Raw genomic sequence first — 22,500 nt, forward strand, 5'->3', positions numbered from 1 at the left:
GTCAATTACAGCGGTGGCAGAGGCCTATAGCTCGTCTCGTAAACCCCGAGGGCTTCTTCACTGACCTCGTTGCTTAGGCCTACCTCTCACTCCCCCCCCCCTCCCGGTCCCATCCCAAATCCTTATCCTGACCCCTTCCCAGTGCTATATAGTCGTATGGGCTTGATGGAGCTTTCCCCTGATAATTCCCTTCCTTTCCCTTCTTCAGACCCCCCCCCCCCTTCCACACTCACTCTCCCCACAGATACGCTCTCTCCCTACTCCTCTTCCACACACCTATACCCCCACACACCCCCTAATCTCTCCCTCAATGCTTCCCCTTTCCTGATTACACACATTCCATCCCTTCCCAAACTATGATGTTGGATGTGTTATGATGTTAGGGTTGGATACGGTATGCTGCTTGGTGTTGGATGTGGTGTGATGATGGATGTGGTGTGATGATGGATGTGGTGTGATGATGGATGTGGTGTGATGATGGATGTTTTCTTCCTATTGGGGAGTGTTGTACACACTGCTATGGCAGTATGTCCACTCACAGAACAACCCGTTCTCGCACTTGCTTATAGTCAATATTGGCTTATGTAATAAGTGCATATGAGACATATTAATTGATTGTGAATATTTTAGTTTACCTTGAAAAGTTTCATAGAAAACACCGACCTCACCTAACCTTCTTAGTATGTTAAGATAAGCATTTTATTGCTTCTTAATTACAATTATTACTTAACCTATAACGTTGATAGGTTAAGTAATAATTTTAAATAAGATGCTTATCTTAACATACTAAGAAGGTTAGGTGAGGTTGGTGTTTTCTATGAAGCTTTTCAAGGTACACTAAAATATTCACAATCAATTAGTATGTCACATATGCACTTATTAAATAAGCCAATATTGACTATAAGCAAGTGCGAGAACGGGTTGTTCTGTGAGTGGACATACTGCCATAGCAGTGTGTACAACACTCCCTAATAGGAAGAAAACCCGCTGGGTTTAGCCTAGCTAGAAACGTGATAGTCTTGGCAGTCCCCTAGACCTATCCAGGCCGAAGCTGATTGGAGCGAGGAGGCCTCAGTATTATAATAAATATAACTTTATTATAGCGCCGGAAATTTAAGCGTGGAAGATGGCGCCAGTCGAAATATCGTACATAAAGTGACCCAAAATATCGTACATAAAGTGAGCCAAAATTATCGTACATAAAGTGAGCCAAAATTATCGTACATTAAGTGTTAGGACAAATTGTCAACTTATGGACTATTTTTTTCAGGACTTCAGCAATTCGCTGAATCAACGACAGTTAGAAAAACATGACCCAAGAGCTAACACCCAACCTCTGTGGATGGAAATAAACACAAATGCGTTATAACGCACACACACACACACACATGCGTCCTCGGTCAGGCTCCCGCGTATAAAGTTTTTTACCGAATGTTAAAAATAATTTTTTTGTTCGCAGTATTCTGAAGGCAGCATAAAAACGTACAGAAAACTTGAGTGAGCTTTGAGGAGGGTTGAGAACGGCTCTAATTCAATCATTGAGGGAATATTGAATCAGCAACACTGCTCTATGGAGCACTCTACCTAAACCAGCGACCACTGACTCTATAATAGTAACCTTTCTTAACGTAGAGGAGGAACTGCTGTCATTATTGCTGTTTCCTACCCACACCTCCCACACCTACCCACACCTCCCACACCTACCCACACCTCCCACACCTACCCACACCTCCCACACCTACCCACACCTCCCACACCTACCCACACCTCCCACACCTACCCACACCTGCCACAGCACTGTTCCCTTCTGCTCCACAACACTGTTCCATCCTGTCCCCACAGCAGTGTAGATGACGATTTATACAATGAGAATAAATGTGAACATTGAAGAGAAAGAGAATAGTAAAGTGAATGTAATGACCAAGGGTACATGGCCAGGGACAGGAGCACAGACAGAGAGAGAGCGCGCGAGCGAGAGAGAGAGAGAGAGAGAGAGAGAGAGAGAGAGAGAGAGAGAGAGAGAGAGAGAGAGAGAGGTGCATCGAGATGAATGTATAGATGCAGAAATATAAATGTACGAAAAACTCTACAGCATTTTTAACATTTTCTTGAAAACTGTCTTAACGTTTCTGAACAAAACTGGAGATAAAGACGCGGTACTCGCCTAGTTGTGCTTGCGGCGGGGTTGAGCTTTGGCTCTTTGGTCCCGCCTCTGGTGTGTAGACCGTGAGGAACACCTTAGGAGCGGCCTAGCGCCGGCAGAGGAGACACCCATACCGTCTGCTGCAAAATTTTATCGATCCCCCCCCCCCCCCTCCCGAAAAAATGAAACCAGAGTAGAGGGGAAACGAGAGAGAGTAACGAAGAGGGGGGAAAAGGGCGGAAGGAGGAATGAGGGGGAGGGGCATTGAAGAAAACGGGACGCAGTGACGGGCAAGAGGGGGAAACAGCGGGAAGAGGTGGTAACAGGAGCGAGAAGAGGCTGTGGAGGAGAGAAGGATAGGGATGGATGAGATAGAGGATAGGCACAGGGAGGGGAGACGAGAGAGGGGGCGGCGGGGAAATGACAGAGGGGAGCGGGGGAGAGACGAGAGAGGGAAGGGGGCGGGGAGAGACGAGAGAGAGAGAGGGGGGGGCGGGGAGAGACGAGAGAGAGGGGGGGGGTCGGGGGAGAGAAGACAGTGGGGCGCGGAGCTAGAATAAACAAAAAAAAAATAAGTGAGAAGGCTTTAAGGCCGAATACAAGAGATTTTTCTAGCTGCAAGAGAGTGATATATCCCGGAGACAATGGAGTCTATCCTCTAATGCAGAGCGTCAAAAGAAATGAACATCAAGAACCTACTTACTTTCTGAAGCAAATGAACATCGGGCGAGTGACATCCGCTGAAGGCCGGGATTCACAACACAACAATGAACGAGACAGAAAGACGATACACCTTCTGTTCCCAGCAGCACAGATCCATTCTCCTTTCTTCCGGAAAACAATGGACACTGATCAGAGAGTTTGCTATGCGTCCTATTAAAGCGAAGTGATCTTTTGTGGGTGGATGTGGAGCAGCGCGGAGCAAAGTCTGGATGGTGGGCCGAGTGATGTAATGAGTATCCGGACCCCTTGCCTTATCCGGACCCCTTGCCTTATCCGGACCCCTTGCCTTATCCGGACTCCTTGCCTTATCCGGACCCCTTGCCTTATCCGGACTCCTTGCAGCATCTACGCAACGGCCGTGTTCTACGGGGTAAGACGTCATCGTCCCCTCAAGAGTTATAAAAATCGATGTGCAATAAGAGGAAATGAATTACGAGATGAAGTAAATCACATTAATAAAGATATGAGAAGGTGGATACCTGGGTGAATCGTGGCGGGTTGATGTAAAAGCAATCTTGCTGGGCCCGCTCTCTCTCTCTCTCTCTTCCTGGGGACATCGAGGCATCCTTTTGTCCCCACCGCCGGGGTTTCATGCAGACGTATTATCATAATGTACTCCGAGGAAGGAACCCACTAGGCCCTTTGTTTGTATCGTCCGAGTTTTAGGACTTCGTGTCAAAACACGTCGCGGGGCTTAGGCGACTCGGGGTCTCTGCCGGGACACTCTAATGTTTATCTTGGGATGAGGCTCTTCCTGCCGCCTCCCCACTTCACGCTCCTCTTGTTCTCAAGCATTATTTTGTTCTCTCTCTCTCTCTCTCTCTCTCTCTCTCTCTCTCTCTCTCTCTCTCTCTCTCTCTCTCTCTCTCTCTCTCTCTCTCTCTCTCTCTCTCTCTCTCTCTCCCTCCCTCCAGCACTCTTCTTCCTTCGTTGTTACTTCCTCTCTGCCACTCCCTCCCTGCCCAGGAATTCTTATGTTTCTTGCGTGACTCTATTATCTTTGTTCCTACTCTCACCGAGCGTCACTCCTTCACCCTGTCGGAGGGGGAGTGTGTCGAGGAAGAGTGGGCGTCGAGTATACTGTGACGACAAGAGTGAAGGGCGTTCGTGGGAGGGAGTAAGAGTGAACATCCATCGGGAGCGAGAGTGAGCGTCAGGGAAGGTGTGAGGAAAGGTGTAGAGAGAGAGAGAGAGAGAGAGAGGTGGGGGGGGGGGTGGCGGGCGGCGGAGCTGAGCTGCCTTCAGGGTGTTGGTTCATGATAATATTCAGGGACTGGACTAACACTTCCCCCAGTGGGAGACGCTCGTCACTCACCGGAATATACGTATACAACGGCAACTTTGGTGCAACTCCCTCTCTCAAAAACCCCGCGACTGGTTTCTACACAAACACACCAGCACTATGATACCAAATAGAAGCGTTGGGTGCACTTGCGTACACAGTATCAACATCCATTTTGTTCCCCTGTCAAATATACAAAATGATGAACATTAAATCCTATAAATTTGACCAGAATAGTTTGGACAGAAGAACTGGACAGGAAGAGGGGACAGAAGAAATGGACAGAAAGAGGGGACAGAAGAACTGGACGGGAAGAGGGGACAGAAGAACTGGACAGGAAGAGGGGACAGAAGAACTGGACGGGAAGAGGGGACAGAAGAACTGGACAGGAAGAGGGGACAGAAGAACTGGACGGGAAGAGGGGACAGAAGAACTGGACAGGAAGAGGGGACAGAAGAACTGGACGGGAAGAGGGGACAGAAGAACTGGACAGAAAGAGGGGACAGAAGAACTGGACAGGAAGAGGGGACAGAAGAACTGGACAGGAAGAGGGGACAGAAGAACTGGACGGGAAGAGGGGACAGAAGAACTGGACAGGAAGAGGGGACAGAAGAACTGGACGGGAAGAGGGGACAGAAGAACTGGACAGGAAGAGGGGACAGAAGAACTGGACAGGAAGAGGGGACAGAAGAACTGGACAGGAAGAGGGGACAGAAGAACTGGACAGGAAGAGGGGACAGAAGAACTGGACGGGAAGAGGGGACAGAAGAACTGGACAGGAATAGAGGGTGGTAATGAACCCCATAGTAGATTTATAATATATTTTCAAATATTGAGTCGTAACAGCGCCATACAAAATCAATTTTGTATTTAGCAGAACCCAAAACAATAGACTAATACAAATAAGTAGGCTGCCGAATCTTGACAAAATGTAAGGTAGGCCTATATGGGAATATGGGAAGAAATATATATCATCAACCTCTATAGATCTTGGGAACAGCCGGCACTTAGGTTCGAACCCTCACCACGGCTCCTGCGGATTTGTTCATTGACATTCCACAACGATAAAATAATTTATCTGCGGTGTTGCGGTGGGAGAAGTGATTCGAACCCATACTGCCATACTCAGAGAACCCATACTCTGGGGTGTGAGTTTTCAGTTGCATATAGTCCTGGGGACCATTCAGGCTTGTTCGCATTTGTGTTCCTCAGGTGTGCCCCAAAGAATGAGGTGATTTGATAAAAAACCATGCCCAAGATTACCAACCGAGTGCCGGCTGGGGGATGGAAATAGCCTCGGCTAGCATCCTCCCTCTTTTGTCCGGTCGTGTTGGTCGAGCGGTTAAGGTGTCCTGTACGCCAGCAGAGTGCTCCTGGCAGTATGGATTCGAGTTAGTTCTGGGGTGTGAGTTTTCAGTTGCATATAGTCCAGGGGACCATTCATATATATATATATATGTGTGTGTGTGTACTCAACCTAATTGTACTCACTTAATTGTGCTTGCGGGGGTTAAGCTCTGGCTCTTTGGTCCCGCCTCTCAACCGTCAATCAACAGGTGTACAGGTTCCTGAACCTATTGGGCTCTATTATATCTACACTTGAAACTGTGTATGGAGTCAGCCTCCACCACATCACTTCCTAATGCATTCCATTTGTCAACCACTCTGACACTAAAAAAGTTCTTTCTAATATATCTGTGGCTCATTTGGGCACTCAGTTTCCACCTGTGTCCCCTAGTTCGTGTGCCCCTTGTGTTAAATAGCCTGTCTTTATCTACCCTATCAATTCCCTTGAGAATTTTGAATGTGGTGATCATGTCCTCCCAAGCTCTTCTGTCTTCCAGTGAAGTAAGGTTTAATTCCCGTAGGTCTGGCGTGATGTCAACCCCCAAGTCTTTTTCTCTCTCCGACTCTTGAAGAATTTCATCTCCCAGATGATATTCTGGCCTCCTGCTCCCTACACCTATCTTCATTATATTACATTTACTTGGGTTAAACTCTAACAACCATTTGTTCAACCATTCCTTCAGCTTGTCTAGGTCTTCTTGGAGCCTCAAGCAGTCCTCCTCTGTCTTAATCCTTCTCATAATTTTTGGATCGTCCGCAAACATTGAGAGAAATGAATCTATACCCTCCGGGAGATCATTTACCTATCAGAAACAAGATAGGACCGAGTTCAGAGCCCTGTGGGACTCCACTGGTGACTTCACGCCAATTTGAGGTCTCACCCCTCATCGTAACTCTCTGCTTCCTATTGCTTAGGTACTCCCTTATCCGCTGGAGCATCTTACCAGCTACACCTGCCTGTCTCTCCAGCTTATGTACCAGCCTCTTATGCGGTACTGTGTCAAAGGCTTTCCGACAATCCAAGAAAATGCAGTTCGCCCAGCCTTCTATTTCTTGCTTAATCTGTCACCTGGTCGTAGAATTCTATTAAGCCAGTCAGGCAAGATTTACCCTCCCTAAACCTATGTTGGCGATTTGTCGCGAAGTCCCTTTTCTGCAGATGTGTTACCAGGTTTTTTCTCACGATCTTCTCCATCACCTTGCATGGTATACAAGTCAAGGACACTGGGCTGTAGTTCAGTGCCTCTTGCCTGTCGCCATTTGTGTGTGTGTGTGTGTGTGTGTGTGTGTGTGTGTGTGTGTGTGTGTGTGCCTTGTAGGGTGGTTGTTGTTATAGATTCAGCTACTCGGAACAAGTTCCAAGTAGCACGGGTTATGGTGAGCCCGTAGTGGACTTACGTGGCACAGGAGCGGTGCCAGTTTTTCCGGAAAAGCGAGCTCATCTATATCCAGTCGACCCCTCCTTCCCCCCGGCTGCCCCCCCTCCCAGCACCTCCCCTCCCAGCACCTCCCTCCACCACCAGTTCCACATCGCCGCCAGCTGTTGAACTATGCTAATGATCTACTATTGGATAACGAGGTGTGAGTGATTCAACAGTTAACCACCATTTCCATGAGCCACTCTCGCTTCTCCAAGTGTTTGGTTTTAATCTGAAGAGCAAAGAGCAAAGATAGAGGATTAAATGCAAAGTAGGACAGCCACTCGCTTGATATATAACACGCTAGAAATGTTAGTTGTATTATTAAGAAGGTTGTGTACTTAGTGATGCTGCTTTAATTAATAGTTTAAGCGAGTTTTTAAAACTAAGAGCAATGTTCATTTAGTACCTTGAGCTCGCAGGACGGTTTCTTATATAATATATAATATATATTTGTTCTTATTTAGTATATAATTTAGTATATAATCTGGTATATATGTATATATATATATATACACCACGTCTGGTACATATATACCAGACATGGCTATAGACTTACAGTGCACTAACTTCAATATACGGAGCTGGACCAAGATTTTCATTGATTATAATATTCACTAGAAATTTGAACCCTACTATGAATTCATGACTTTTGTTTCAACACACTCCCTATGGAGGGTGTAGACGGGGGTGGACGGTCTCGCTTCATGCAGGTCGGCGTTCAATGCCCCGACCGTCTAAATGGTTGTCGGCACCATTCCTTCCCCCTCCCTCCCGTTCCATCCCAAATCCTTATCCTGGGCCCTTCCCAGTGTTATATAGTCGTAATGGCTTGGCGGTTTCACCCCGATAATTCCGCCCCACTCCCTCTGTATACATAAAGGTTATAACTGACCTCTCGAATTCAAGGTACAGCCCCGCTCCTGTGCCAGGTAAGTCCACTACGGGCTCACCGTAGCCCGTGCTATTTGGAACTTTTTGTTCCAAATTGCGAATCTTAAACAACCTCCTCTTGAATTGACTGACCATAACCAGGCCGTCCTCACGAGTTGTCACAACGTCACAAAAATGAGGTAGTAAATTGCGCGAACCTAACCTAACCTAACCAAGGACCTACAAATAGAAACTAATAGGCCGTCAATTTAGCGATCCGCTAAATATATCACACATGAAGAAATAGATCACAAGCGAATGTAACCCAAGTGTCTGAAAGGAATCACCCATGCAGCAAACTCAAATATGTATTTTTTCAGGCACTGTTATAACTCCAACTTTTCCAGAAATATAAAATTAATTGCCAAGAAATAAAATTTACGAATGAGTGATAAACATGATGAAGCAGGTATATAGGAGATAATGATGAGATATCTATTAGTGATAATGAAAGCGATTGGTGTGATGTAGATGTGAATACTCAAGTAAAGAAGAACGGAGGGCTACCAGGTGGAATTAGTGATAGTGACCTCTCCTGTAATGAAGGTTCTGATAGCGATGAAGGTATATAGGAGAACAAAGAGGTAAACAGAGAGAAAGGAGGGAGATTCCCCAAGAGGGATAATTGGAAAATGTGAAGGAACACACTTTGTGAAGGGCTTGACAAGAGGCATTAAGAATCCTATGAAAGTCAGAGGTATGTTGCGTGAACTTATGTTCGGGAGTGATTTTGATGCGGAATTGCCCTTAAATCTTTTTATTTTGCAGGTATGTTTCTGTGTGGGCCCTAAACCTCTGGCTGACGCATTCAGTGTTACTTATTTCTGTTTTACTTAGGGGCTGTACGAGTATGTGACTTATGTTCGCTTCAGTAAGATTTTGCCCAATGTGTTTAAACAAAGCACAACAAATTGGTAATCTTAGTCGAGATCTTATTGGTTTTGTAACTCTTAAATCTGTTGAGTGCCAAGGGTGTAAAAATCTTTTGTATAAAATTATTTAATGTTTAGTTTATATCAATTGTTTGAATTATATTCTCATCGTAAGATGTTCATGTTATTATGACTCAAAATTACAGCGAATTGTGTCTAAACCAACTCTGAATGTGCTAATCATATATGAATAAAGTATTTGAAATGCAGAGTGTTCAAATTCTTCCTTTTTATATACTAATTTGGCTGTAATGTCTGTCATCATGATTGGATAATAACCCCGAAATATAACTATTCAAGATATTTTACACAAATTTGTGCAGCTTGTGTTTTTAAATTGTAATATAGCGCTATGTCGAGCTTGCAGACGTTTCCAACTGGTTGAAAAGCTGAATTTCCATTAGTCCTTATATTATTTAAGTGTATTGGGAGCCATAGTGCAGGGAGTTGTGTAGAGTTCAGGAAGTTATTTAGCCCGATACTTTAGTCTATACAGATATTTGTACAAAAACTTGATTACTGCAGATGAACAGTCAAAATGAATTAGTATATTACAGACTTAAATTGTTATCTTGCGGGTTGAAGGTTTGAAAACCATTTTATAGGTGAAGATTATATTCAGCATTATTTATTTACTGCAGTCTAAGCAAGAGCAGCAACTTCCTCAGGTTGTGCAAGTCTAACGTGGGGATCTACAAGATAGTTTTTAACCCACTTGTATACGGGTCTGGCTTGAGACTAGCACGTTATTTAATTGTAGACCGAATACTATTAGTGAGGTTGTTTAAGATTCAGCTACTGGGAACTGAAAGTCCCAAGTATCACGGGCTATGGTGAGCCCGTGATGGACTTACCTGGCACAGGAGCGGGGCTGAAACTTTATTAGTGAGGAAAGTGAAATATTTAAGATAGCAAAAAACTATCACTTGAGGTGACTTAGTCCTGTTAACAGTTCCACGGTCAGTTACACTTACCCTTCCCACCCGCCCTGTAGTTGTATCGAGTGATCAGCCAATGTCAATGGTCTGATCATAGTTATGTAGTTTGTGTAGGTGTTAAGTGTTTTTATTTAGCAGCAATCTGAGCAAGAGTTCAGATTAGTTTCTCTGTGGGAGGGGGTGGGCGTTTAGGTAGGAAGGAGGTAAGGTAATTATCCAAAGGCACCAAACCGGGAAGGCTAAGTAGCACCATCAAAATGCGAAATAATCAGAGGGCGCTAAATATCATGAGAAATCCCGTAAGGCGAACGATATCAAAAGTATGAGTCACGAAGAGTTAGGTAGGAGTCAATATAATGCATGCCAGGGTGGAGGAAGTGTTGCCCAACATTTTTAGTGCCATTTTAATGTGGGAGGCTGTTCATTGTATCCATCTGGGATCTGTAGCCCGTCTGTAGTATGTTTAAGACTTAGCACGCAGAAGGCCAAGTATTGTCATAGGATATAACAATTTTTCCATTTATAATGCTAGGTATATAGTTCTTTCCGCTTGTTGAGAACTGGTTATTTGACAGTTAAGTGTAGGGCTTCATTTTGGAATTAATACTGGGAGGGAAAGGGAGTTTTTTTTTTGTAGTAAGCCAGGTTAGTGTACGGTGCTCTGAACTTGTGTCAAGTAAATCATTTGTTTACTCATTAAGAGTTTATCCCACAGTATTGAGGGCCTTTAACCTGTATTTACATTGCCATTTATAATGTTTCAGTGTAGTTAACACTGGTGACGAAACGGTCTTTAAAGAGATTTCGAAAACCAAGTAGTGTGGGGTCTAGTATTTTGAGATTACACATCTATTAATAAAATTAACTGCACTGTGATTAGAGGTAAACGCCGTATATATATATGGAGATTTAAATTTCAGAGTTTGCGTGCTCTAGACTTCTGTATAGTGAATTTTGATTTTAGGATGCCATTTATTAATTCATTACACAAGGGGGGTGGCTTCTTTTTGGGATGACTAGTTGCATTAAAATGCAATTTTAATGTTTAAGAACAGTTTGTAGGCAATATTGTTGCGTCATAGGTCAAATGTTAAGAAATTTAAACTATTAGGATGAAAAAATCTAGTGTATGTACCCATCATCTGAAAACAATTTGGTATAGTCAACTAAAAGTGATAAAAGGGAACAATGTGGTGTAGGTATAATAATTACCATGAAAAAAAGGTTTTGCACAATTGTAGATATAGTTCGTTGAATAGACAAGCTTTTCTGGGTTTAGTACTTATACCCCATGCATGAATCTTGTAGCTGGGCAGTGACTGGCTATTTCAAGATGTACCTCGTAGACAATTTAGTCAAGGGTCGATATTGTTCTCGCCAGGAAGAGGAACTGGTCTTAGTACTGTCCAATTCGTATAGTTATGAGACAATTGATAAGAGTTTATTCATAGATGGGTTGATATGCAGTACAAAATAAGATATTTTATAGTTTTATTTGGAATAAGATTAAATGCAAGTTACAAATTTCCGGCCGACAGAGGCCAGAAGAAAAAGTTGTCTTCCGTTATAAATAAAAAAAAGAGGAACATTTGAAGATAAAACACAGGTTCAATTTCCTAGTTATGATTTAAGCAACTGTCCCCTCCCTTAAATATTTGACTACGACAATGTTAACTACTGTATACTTTAACAGTTAGCCGTGTTACAAACTCACCAATGATCCCCACAAGCATGAAATTATGCAAGTTTTGAGACTAGGGACTCTTAGCGCGTCAGGTGCAGCAATTCAGTGTCTACCATATAGTTGGCACAAGATCACCTCTGCGTTACTTTCTTGCTTTCATTTCTGCTTCCTTCGTCCTCTCGGGTAAAGAGAATATATCAATTCTCACAATTCACCGGTACTTCTCTACGTGCTGTGGGCAATGGCAGCTCGTAGGTAATGCCCCGTCAACTTCCCCAAGAATGGTGACTGGCGGCGACGTTCCTTCCACAAGAAATTAATGACGTTGGATAAGAGGTGTTCGTACTAGTAGGTGAGTCTTCTTCGGGTAGTGACGGTGTAGTGATGTGTGGAAAATTGAGAAGCACCACCTCGCTTCTCTCGGGAGTCACGTGACCTCAGTTGGTTACTTTATTGGTCGAGGCTCGATGGCTGTGGGCCAATCAGGCAGTAAGTACTGAGATTTAAGCAGTATGACGTTGATTTCTTCACCGGTTCGTTTTCAGTACCTGTCAAGCAGTTCTGAAAAAGAAAGAAAACGGAGCAACTTCTTCCAGTTAAGGAGATACTAAAGGAACTGGTCTGTTGCTGTTGACCAGACCATACTAAATATGTTGTGGTCTGAAATATGTTGACCAGACCACACTGACACTGGTCAACATATTTCAGCCACGTTATTGTGACTCATCATCTGTATACTAAAGCAATTTAAGGAGTTTTATATGGGCGTGTGACTGAAGTGACGTTCATTGTATGACTGGATAATAATTTCCTAGAGTCTATGTTTTATTTCTGAGGTAACATGTTTAACTTGTTCGTTGACATGTCATGTATTTGAACGTAACATAGTTGTTCAAAGGGCATTGTTACAGGTATGAAGGCACGTGCTTGCTCAATCAAGTGTAATTAGAGAAAACATAGTGATCGATCGTGTCACTGTGAGCTGTTTGGTATATGATTAGGGTAGATGCGGGTTTTCTTGGTAATATCATTGCAGTAGGGGGGCGCTGACGATGCTAAAAGTTATTTGTTAGTGCATTTAGCGCTAAAAAAAAAAGGCTTAGCTGTTGTGTTTGAATGGATGTTTTGTGTGTGTTTGGTACTCAAAGAATGTCATGACTTCATTTTGTATGTTTTTGAGTTTGTCGTTTGAATGGGAGGGGCATAAAGGTGGTGTAGCATAGTTTATGGAGGATGGAAAATAGGTGGTGTAAATAGATTAGTTTAAGAAATCAAGGACCTAGTTTCGCCATTTGTTGAGTCTAATTCTTGAGGAATTGTAGCTTGATTTTTGTCTTGTATAAATTTATCTTATTAACCTAATTTGTGGGGGTTGCCTATTTTGTCTTGAATGAGTAGCTTTTTATTGGGATTGGATATTATAATGAAAATTGTTATACATACGGGGGGGGGGGCGTCTTAGTTTGATTTAATAGTCTGCTAGAGGTATCATTTATCAGTCTTTTATTACTATTTATAATGTAATATATATATTACTTCTGACATTTCTAGGCGTCAGATGATAATTAAAAAATGGAAATGAACTTTTGAGAATTAATTGTTCAACTTCCCCCGACAGTGAAAAACCCAAAGAAATATTGAGAGGAATCGTGTTAGAATCATTAATCTTACCCTTTCGGTCATATTGAACAACAAATGTAATATATAATATATATATAATCACCATTAACCAGTTAGCTATCAGTTAATTGTGTGTTTTTGAGTTAGGTATTTTGAACGTTCATTATGAATGAAATAATTGGGTCATTTTAAGTGTGGCGTATATTCGTGTCCTCCCCCCTTTCCCCTGCATCGTAACAGGTTGTGAAAATAAATGACTTACGAGGCTAGACTAAGTTTAAGGGGACTTATATAGTTGTAATGGCATTGTGCTTTCTCGGTATAATTACGTAGCGTTAGTGGAACAACTTTGTATTGGTTATTGTTATCTTTACAGGGGTGAAGCTCGCATCATGTTGCTGTGATATGTTGTTTCCGTGATATCCTCTTGCATGTCGATGGACTCAAAGATCTCACACATCGTTGGTTGTGTGTTTGTTGCTCTCGTATTGTTGCCTTGAATGATATCGAATAATTTATTAGTGTTGTTTGACAGTGTTAGCAACACGAAAAGAAAAAAATGACTTGCGAGGCTTGGGTAGGCTTGGCATGATTTTGTGTTAATATTTTCACTTTATGGCAAATCAAAATAATCTCTGAAGATCATAGTATGTGGTTTGGACAAGGTAGGCAGCATTAACAAAATTGAAAATATGAAATCGTAACTATCGTAACGAAATACGGGAAAATTTTGAATTGCCGTGAGAAAATGTTTTTGTGTAGTAAGTTGAAGCCATTTTGTGTTGCTTACGTCAACATGCGTATCATAAATAGTAGTAGAATTTTGCGTATCATAAAGAATAGTAGATTTTGTTAGACGTCTGAGTGCGTATTATAAAAAACACTGTAGTAGAATTTGTTAGACGTTAGATGCGTATCGTAAAGAATAGTATAATTTGTTCGACGTTGAGATTGCGTATCAAAGAACAGTAGAACTTGTTAGACGTCAGACTGCCTATCATAAAGAACAATAGAACTTGTTACCAAAGTTGGCCTAACGTTGAGTAAAAGTTTAACGTGGCAAACAGAGGGCGGCGAGTTGCGTGTTATCGATATCCATTAGTTTAAGCCGGCTGGACAGACCAGCCAGCCGGCCCGCACAACACAAGGACACGCTTATTCCAGAATCCTCCATATTGTTAGTGTGTATAATAACTGTACCATTGTGTACCTCGCGTACACTATAGTAGGAGCGGTATAACAATGAACAAAACGGGTTAAGAAGTATTTTGAAGTGAAGGTTTAGGCATGAAGCGAGTAGCAATGGGCAGATAGATATTTGGTGTACGAGAGGGTAAGGAAAAGTGTTCGAAAAGTTGTGGAAAGGTTGAAGTGATGGGACGTGACTGGAGGAAGAAGCTCCCGGCTTGGGTGTATTTTACAAAAGTAAACAGAGGGATTTTTAAATGGGTCGACTGGCGCAGCTTGAAGCTTTGTGTGTGGAGGGGCATGTTGTGAGTACCGGTGGGAGGAGGAGGAGGGGACCGGCCGCCTTGGGAGGGGATTATTGGGAAATGTGTATTTTTTTTAGGAAATGTGTCTTGGTTGTAACCGGTGATTATGAGGTGGCTAAACATGTGGAGTGGATGGTCATGATGAGTACGAGGCTTTTTATCAAATTATTTTAATATATGGGGTGACAACCCGTCTTCAAATCAAGTCTATTCCATCCAGCGGTCGACCCCTACAGACGTATTCATAAATGTTTACATGTTCATTGAAAACAAGAAATTTTTCAGATGGAAATTATAATAATATATTAGCACATTGTGCATAGGTTAGGTGTTTAGGTTCTCTTGGCGATTATTTGTATTTTGAGTACGTGGGTGAAGCTTTTACAGCGTTGTGGTTCGAAGCCCGTCAACCCGTCCTCGACTCAAGTCCATTACATTCAGCGGTGGACCGCACAGACGCATTCATAAATGTTAATATGCTGTTCATTCAAAACGGGAATTTTCTCAAGTATAAATTAATATTATAATATATTAGCATATTGTGCATATATAGGCATAGGTTAGGTGTTTAGGTTCTGTTGTCGATTATTTGTATTTGTAGTACGTGGGTGAAGCATTTATAGCGTTGTGGTTCGAACAAAATTCGTCAGTGAAGCACTTGTTCCGGATATGTTGGAACGTCAGCAGTTGTGAGTCGTGTGTAAAGCGTTTTTCATTCATAAACAGGGGGTTTGGCGGGTGGATGGAATCACTTTTGGATCTTTGTTTGGAGGACGGGCTGTTTACAGCGTTGTGGTTTGAAGCCCGTCAGCCCGTCCTCCAAACAAAGACCCAAAAGTGATTCCATACACCCGGCAGAGCTGGTGTTTATGAATAAAGAACGGTTTACACACGATTGATGATGTTCGAACACTTCTGGAACAAGTGCTTCACTGACGACTTTTGTTCGAACCACAAGGTTATAAATGTTTCACCCACGTACTAAAAAAAAAAAAAAACGCCAACAGAACCTAACCTAACCTATGCCTATAGATGCACAATATGCTAACATATTAAGAAAATAATGTCTATATGACAAATTTCCTGTTTTGAATGAACATCGTGTAAAATTGTAAGTGTGGCGTATATTCGTCTCCTCTGCCTTTCTGCATTTATAACAGAAAAAGTCGTTTTGAATGAGCATCATGTAATAATTTATGAATGCATGTGTGTGGTCGACCGCTGGGATGAATGGGGTTGGTCTGAGGACGGGTTGGTCTGAGGAGTGAGGATTTGGGATTCGAGCAGAGGTCATCAGCGAAGCACTGTTCGAGAAATGTTCGAACGTCATCAGTAGTGAATAGAACGTGAAATGTTTATCTTCGTAAAAATGTGGGTTTATGCTCATGTTAATGAGCATATGGCATTTATTTATAAGGACGGGCATCGTAATACAGTGAAAAGAATGTCAGAAGTTCGAAAATCAATCTACTACCTTGTTGCTGGCTATTAACGTCACTACAGTAGTTTACGAAGCAGCAGGAATACTTTTAGCCGTAAACATAGTCCATGACTAGAGTAAACTCAGTGTGTATAGCGGAGAAGCGGGTTATAATTTCTTTCAGTGTATATATTTTTAAGTTAGATGAAAAAATCTCATATGAACTACTAGGGTATCCAACTAGGTGGAGGCGACCAATGAGGAGCGAGAGTGGAGGTAGCGGGAATGTGACGTCAATTGAAAACGGAGAAACGTGATTGGCCGTTGTGTCCACCTGCTCGGTGAGGTGGAGCGGAGCGTTATTTTGACCCTAGAACTTGCGTTGTAAGGGTGTATAGCTTGGTAGTGTTAGGGGTCTGTTGCTCTAGATGTTTTTCCTGGCCTACTAGGGCCAACAGACCCCTAGCCTACCGTAGGCTTATACACCTTCAAAAGGCAAAATTCTAGAGGTCAAAATATTTATTAATTTAACTTTCTAAATATGCATTATATACGCAGAGATTATTCTAGTACTGACCCATGGTCAGTACTAAAATATCTCTACTACTTCATGTTAATTAACATTCCCTTAAGTGTTTTTATTTTTTTGCAGACCAGATGGTACTCGTTGAAGATGTGGATATTGGTAGTGTAAAGTGAAATGACGCGATTCGTGAGGTGGCAAACTCCCAGAGACAAGACCACAGCTAAGGACTGGTTCAGCAATGAATGGATTGTGGACGTACCAAGCAGAACCTGGTGCCACATGGCGTGAAAGTAAGTGATGTAGATATTAAATATCCTTAATCCAGGTTAACCTGGTAACTAAAGTTATTTCCTATGGATCAAAATGTTAAGATTTGAGGTGAAAGCATACTTATTTGTCCATATGACTTGAGGTGGTCCAAAAATCATTGCTCGTTTGAAATTAAACTACTAGGTAAATCAGTTGACATGAAATTTAAACTACACACTAGTGTGGCAAGTAGTTCAGTACTAGCTCATCAACTGGTGGGTCAACCCACAGGTTGTAAGTGGTAGTGAACATCTTTGCTTGAAAAGTGCCGCCACCTTGATTGGATTAAAATGTTCATTTAGAATGAGCCTCTTGCTTAGCTTTAGCAGAAAGTCTAGTATAATTGAAAGATGTTATTTGTTTGTATGGTATAGGCTTAATTAAATTTAATATTGCGCCAAGCCTGTAAGTGTTCCATTGTTGCAGGGAATACTTGACTGATTGGTAGGAGGCATCCTGGGGCATCTCGTGCAGAAGGAGCACGCAAGACTCGTCGCGTCAACGTCATCATTTACTCCTGACGACTGTTGCCATTGAGGGGTAGATGGTAAATACTGGACCAAAGCAGCTTGGGATTGGTTGTCTTCGGGCGTTTACTGGAGACTAAAGGTGAGCTTGTGTTAAATCTGTGTACTAAACTGTGGTAGAGCCGGCCAATGGTAACATCACTTTTGTGCTGTAGTGTGAAAGTTTTGCGTTTCCTCTCGTGCAGTTTGTTGCAAAAATGTGTGATTGATAGGGAGTGTGAAGGAGTGAATACGTTTGAACGGTCCCGATTTAAACATCGTAAAATGAATATGCTTTAAGTTAGCTTTGATATTTAGACGTGTAATGATAGCACTTAAAACCCCCCATGTTGGTTCAAACGCTTTTCCTCGGGTTCGACCTTGTAAAACGTTGTGTTGAGGTGAAATAGAATAGTATGCCTAATATAGGTGAAATGGGTAGTTAAATGTATTTGTATGTAACACGTGCCAAGTATGTACATATAGTATTAATTTGGAAAACATTTCTGACCAACTGGCACAGTTTGGGGGCAGTTTATGAAATGTGCTTTGAGCTCGACGTTTGAAATGAATATGGTGTCTTTTGACAGTTTGCGATTGGGCGTTTAAGGTTTGGAGCGTGCCTTAAGATGGCACTCATCAGTGGTTAACCGTTGATATAAGATTTGTGAGCAGAAGCATAAGAAAACGCGGACATGTTGTGACGGGTCACTGTAAATTGACTACACGTATCACCGTGCTACAGAAGGTTAATTTTGCGAGGTGTCCGTAAGAAAAGTTTAGGTGAACTGGATGTGAGCACGTAGTTGAGATAGTGACCCTTGGGTGGGTGGGTTAATGTCTTGCGTATAGAAGTGAGACTAGGACGGGAGTGGAATGTTTATTTGGCAAGATGTTTTGGTGTGATATTCTTTGGCGAGTTGTCCAAAGTTGATACTAAAGTAGTTTACGAATGCTTAACTGACTTTTTGGACCGTGAGTGAAGTGGTTTCACAGGAAGTAAGTTTTGCCGTAATTGCAATGATGTTCGTTGGCATTTATATATTGGAAGTAGAAATGATGATCGTGTCATATTTTGGTGTTGGGAAAGGAAAGTTTTTTAGGCAGTATAATTTCAATTAGTCATCGTTGATAGGTTAACAAATACATGTTTAGTCAAATACTGGCATGTTTGAGAGAACTAGGTGCAATGACACGAAGTATGGAAGTAATGGTATTTGTAGTAACAAGAGAATGTTAAATGTAATAAAGTAGATGAGTAGGCATTGAGAGGCCATGCATGTAAAGAGCGGGAAAGCCTCATAATGGCAGACTGTTAACGGTTTGAACACCTGTTTATTCCTAGAATAAAGTTTTGCGTTAGTGCGGCGCGGTACACTAATAACGGGCGAAGGTAGTCGTTGTGTGTTTATGGTTTCAATATAGAGGGAGTGCAGGCAAGTTCATTTACGCAGTCACGATATCCGATGGTTGATAAGGAGTTTAGTGCCATTCGATGAATGTAAAACAACGGATCAAGGAAGATCGGCGACATGCAATAGAGTACGAAGTGGCCGGGGGTGTCATGTGGAGAGTCGCCTGTTTAAATGTTTTGTGGGTGGGGGGGTTGATCTAACTTTGAGACAGGAAAGTTTGACGACTATAATTATATTCCTATGTGGATAGCATTGCGCGAGTTTAAAACATTTGCGTAATATAAACTGGTTTAAATGCACGAATCATTAAATGATAAAATAAAAAAAGTATAGAAAACTAATGTTTGGAGCAGCATCATGTCGGTCGATAGAGCTTTTGTCTCCCTCGTGGGGAGGGTGGATGGTTCGAGTCTGTGCCTAGGTGAATAGAATGTTTATGTATAAAACGCTTGAAATATTGTAATAAATGTAATGGAAAGGGCAAAGAATTGAAAGGGGGCCAAAAATGGAATTATTTACTAGTAAGAAGCACCATGTACAGTCTCCCTCATGTAGCAGTTTTCGAAGAGGAATGTGTAAGGATGTTGAAAAGATTACAGATAGTCAAGCACAGGATGGAGATAATTATACTGTAGGTTTGACTCGGGATGAAAGGTCTGACAATGGGCACATGTAAACTAGTAAATAGGCGTAAATGCAACTACCAGTTGTTGAAGGTTGTCCTGCGTGTAGCGTCTTTGAAATATGTCTGACAATAGTGCCGTTGTCATTCCCCTTTCAAGCTTTCATGTTATCTGGGTACAGATTTAACATGTGTAACCGATAGGGGGGGGGGTGAAAAGTTTGTAAATGGGTTGGTTTAGTGTCCATGTAGCGGGACGTAGACATAAATCTGGTAAAGGGTCGCTTGAATTATAGAACTGTTACTATTTGAAGTTACTTGCATTAAGTCTTGTTGTAATGTTTATAGTAATTTAACGTCACCGTTACTCATGGCAAACATGTAAAAAAAATCAGAAAATTGTAACGGAGGGTATGTAAAGCTTCCGGTCGACTTGCGACAAATGGTAGACTCGTTCTCACTCCAGATGTGACTCCCTCGTGCGAGTATTTGTCTTGAATACTGTGTAGGTGGCAGACGATGGGTAGGGTACGCGTGTGGATGCATGTGATATTGGTGTTTGTAGGTAGGAATATGTAGCGAGCAGATAGCACGCGGTGTGGCAGTATTGTTGGTAGATGAATTAAAAGCAACACGTTTTGGTTCATAAATTGCAAATGTAAATACGTGTTGTAATGTGGGTGAGCTTCAGGTTTTGGTCCACGGGATCTTTGTTATAGTTGTGTAGCAGGAAGGGTATGGTGGGGGAGTTGTTGTTGTTTTGGTTAAGGAAGAGTTGTGTATTGGGAAGAGGCAGATCGTTATATTTCCCTGGAACATAAACCATGTATGTGTCGTCATATAGGTACACGAAATAGCTGTTATAGGCAAATATTGTGGTGTTAATGCTAGGTAGCGAGGTGTGCAACCCAGATGAAATTGGAGGATTAGCGAATTGTGGGGGGGGACCACTAAAGGCCAAGAAGTGTAATGAAATTGATGTCGTGTTAGCGTTGCAATTGTATGTATACCAGACAGTGTTGTCATTTCTCCCAACCCCAGACATGTTATTACTGCGCATTGGTGTTAAAATTGATAAATATCATTAGTCAGAGGTGGAACACATGGTTTTGCCAAATATTGTAGTTTTGGCGAGTGTTAGAAATGGGTAGACATCAGTACGTAATATACAGAATATTAGATGTTGATGTAAGAGAATAAGTAGGGAATAATAGTGTAGTTTAGAGCGTTCGTAAGTAATGGTTGTAGCACTTGCTACAGTAAGTTAACAATAGTTATTTATATGTAATACAATTCTATGTAATTTCGTATAGGGAGTGTGTAACGGTACGGTCCGGCCGGAACAGAGATGGTGTCTGTGCTGAGAAACCAGCATGGGCGGAGAAAAAGAGTAATGGCACTGTCCAGAGTAGGAATGGAAGAGTGACCTGCAGGGCAATGTTATCTACAAGGCGAGTCTGATGAAATGTATTTTTGTTCCGCAAGAATTTAGTCCATAAGCATTGTTGTAGGTGTTAAGAGTTGCATACAAATAATGTGTACTTTGAGCATTAGGTGTCACGAGATGCAGGCTGAATAGTGTTGTAGTTGAACCCTTGGTATTGTAAGCATGTGTATAGTTGCAATAAGGAAAGGGCCACCCAGTGGCTTAGACAGGAATGGTGTGGGAAAAGGTTGTGGGATTGATGAGACTAGGAGGCATTGTTATTGTAAAGAAATGAAATATGCTGTATTACAAATAAACAAACTAAGTCTTTATGTGGTTGTAAATCGAGCTCCTGTTATCGTAATGAGAATGTGGGCTGTAAGGGGCAGGTGTGTTGAATTTGGGCAGGTGTGTTGAATTAGTTGAATTTCCATTCTCCCCCTGGAGACAAATGTCAAAAGTTAAAAAAAAAAAATAAGGATTTAAATAAAATAAGTTATAATATTAAACAGTTGTTTAAAGCAGGGATTTAAAGATGTACATAGTGCAGCCTAGTACCATAACTATAGAGGCAATATATTTTTAGTACTAACACAAGAATTGAAATTGTATTAGTGATAATAAATTACCTAAAATGTTTTGTAAGTACTATTAAGTAAAGGAGATTTGAATGAAATGGATAAAATTGTATGACATATTACAGAAAATTAAAGAAGGCAATGTTAATTTGAATATATAAATGAAGTGTTCATATAAATGTAATATGATGTTCAGTGAGTGTGATTACAATGTTTTCCACACAAGGGAGACTAATAAGGTTTTGTATGGTTAGAGAAAGAATCAGGAGGTGCAGTATAAATTTAATATGAGGCGTTGCCTCGGTTTGTAACGGACCGATTTATTGGATATAATAGTTATACAATCGTAAAAATTAGCAAATGTTATACAAATAACATTGAATATACTTGTCAGACAGGAACCCACCATTCACAAGTGTCAGAGTGGATAAGTTTGATTTTAGGCATGAGAATTGTTTATCCGAGGTTTCCTGTAGATAGTTGTGGTAGCATTGGTACGTGATTAATTTTGGAGTGCTATGGAAAAGGATGATACGTGGTGAGGGTGTCAATTTCTGTGCTGCAGTGTAGAAATGGAATTTTTTGAGGAAATGTTGCTTGTAGATATATTGTCCAGGTACTCCACCAGTTGTAGAGTAATTAGTGGTAAAGAGAAATTGATAAGGTGTCCTGAGGTAATGAATGTGTGCTAAGTCAGCGAGGTATGTATGTTTTCAGTGTTTTGTACACTAACGCGTTGTGGCCGTGGGGCGCTTGTCAGTCGTGTTCCCCCCCCCCTTCCCCCCAAAGGAAGGTAGCCTTAAATATAGAAATATAAATTGAATGTATAGACATGATTGAGATAAGATGTGATTAGAATATAATCTTTAAATCGTATATGTATTACTTGATAGTACTATTGCTTAATAATAAGGAATGTTTATAATCCATATAGAGAATAGAATAAATGGAAAGAATAGTTTTGTAATAGGAAATCTTTGTAGAAGGCTGTGGGTCCTTGAAATAAAGCATAGTCATGTAGGCACGTATAGAGCCGAATTGTGTACTTGATCATAGGCATTGTCATGTTGGATCAAGATGTATAATGAAATTGATAAAGAAAATGAAAGATCTTGGATAATAATAGATATAGTGGGTACACAAATGTAAGAAAGGTGTCAGTGTTACATATATCATGTTAGGCGT

The 22,500-nt window shown here is 41.6% G+C and overlaps 1 long non-coding RNA gene across 6 annotated transcripts in view; it reads left to right on the forward strand.

Moving 5' to 3' along the window:
- Nucleotides 1–22,500, forward strand: part of LOC123763437 (uncharacterized) — a 426,773-nt gene that overhangs the window by 403,009 nt on the left and 1,264 nt on the right. The window contains exons 1-4 of one of the 6 annotated variants that reach the window (XR_011222412.1): nucleotides 15,998–16,274; nucleotides 16,586–16,749; nucleotides 17,195–17,377; nucleotides 20,625–20,762. This is a non-coding gene — a long non-coding RNA (uncharacterized lncRNA). Of the gene's footprint in view, nucleotides 1–15,997; nucleotides 16,275–16,303; nucleotides 16,750–17,194; nucleotides 17,378–20,624; nucleotides 20,763–22,500 lie in introns of those variants that run through there. The other 5 variants (XR_011222414.1, XR_011222411.1, XR_011222413.1 and 2 more) reach the window with 5 other exon arrangements.

Source organism: Procambarus clarkii, chromosome 49 (assembly GCF_040958095.1).
Source record: "Procambarus clarkii isolate CNS0578487 chromosome 49, FALCON_Pclarkii_2.0, whole genome shotgun sequence".
NCBI classification, from domain to species: Eukaryota; Metazoa; Arthropoda; class Malacostraca; order Decapoda; family Cambaridae; genus Procambarus; species Procambarus clarkii.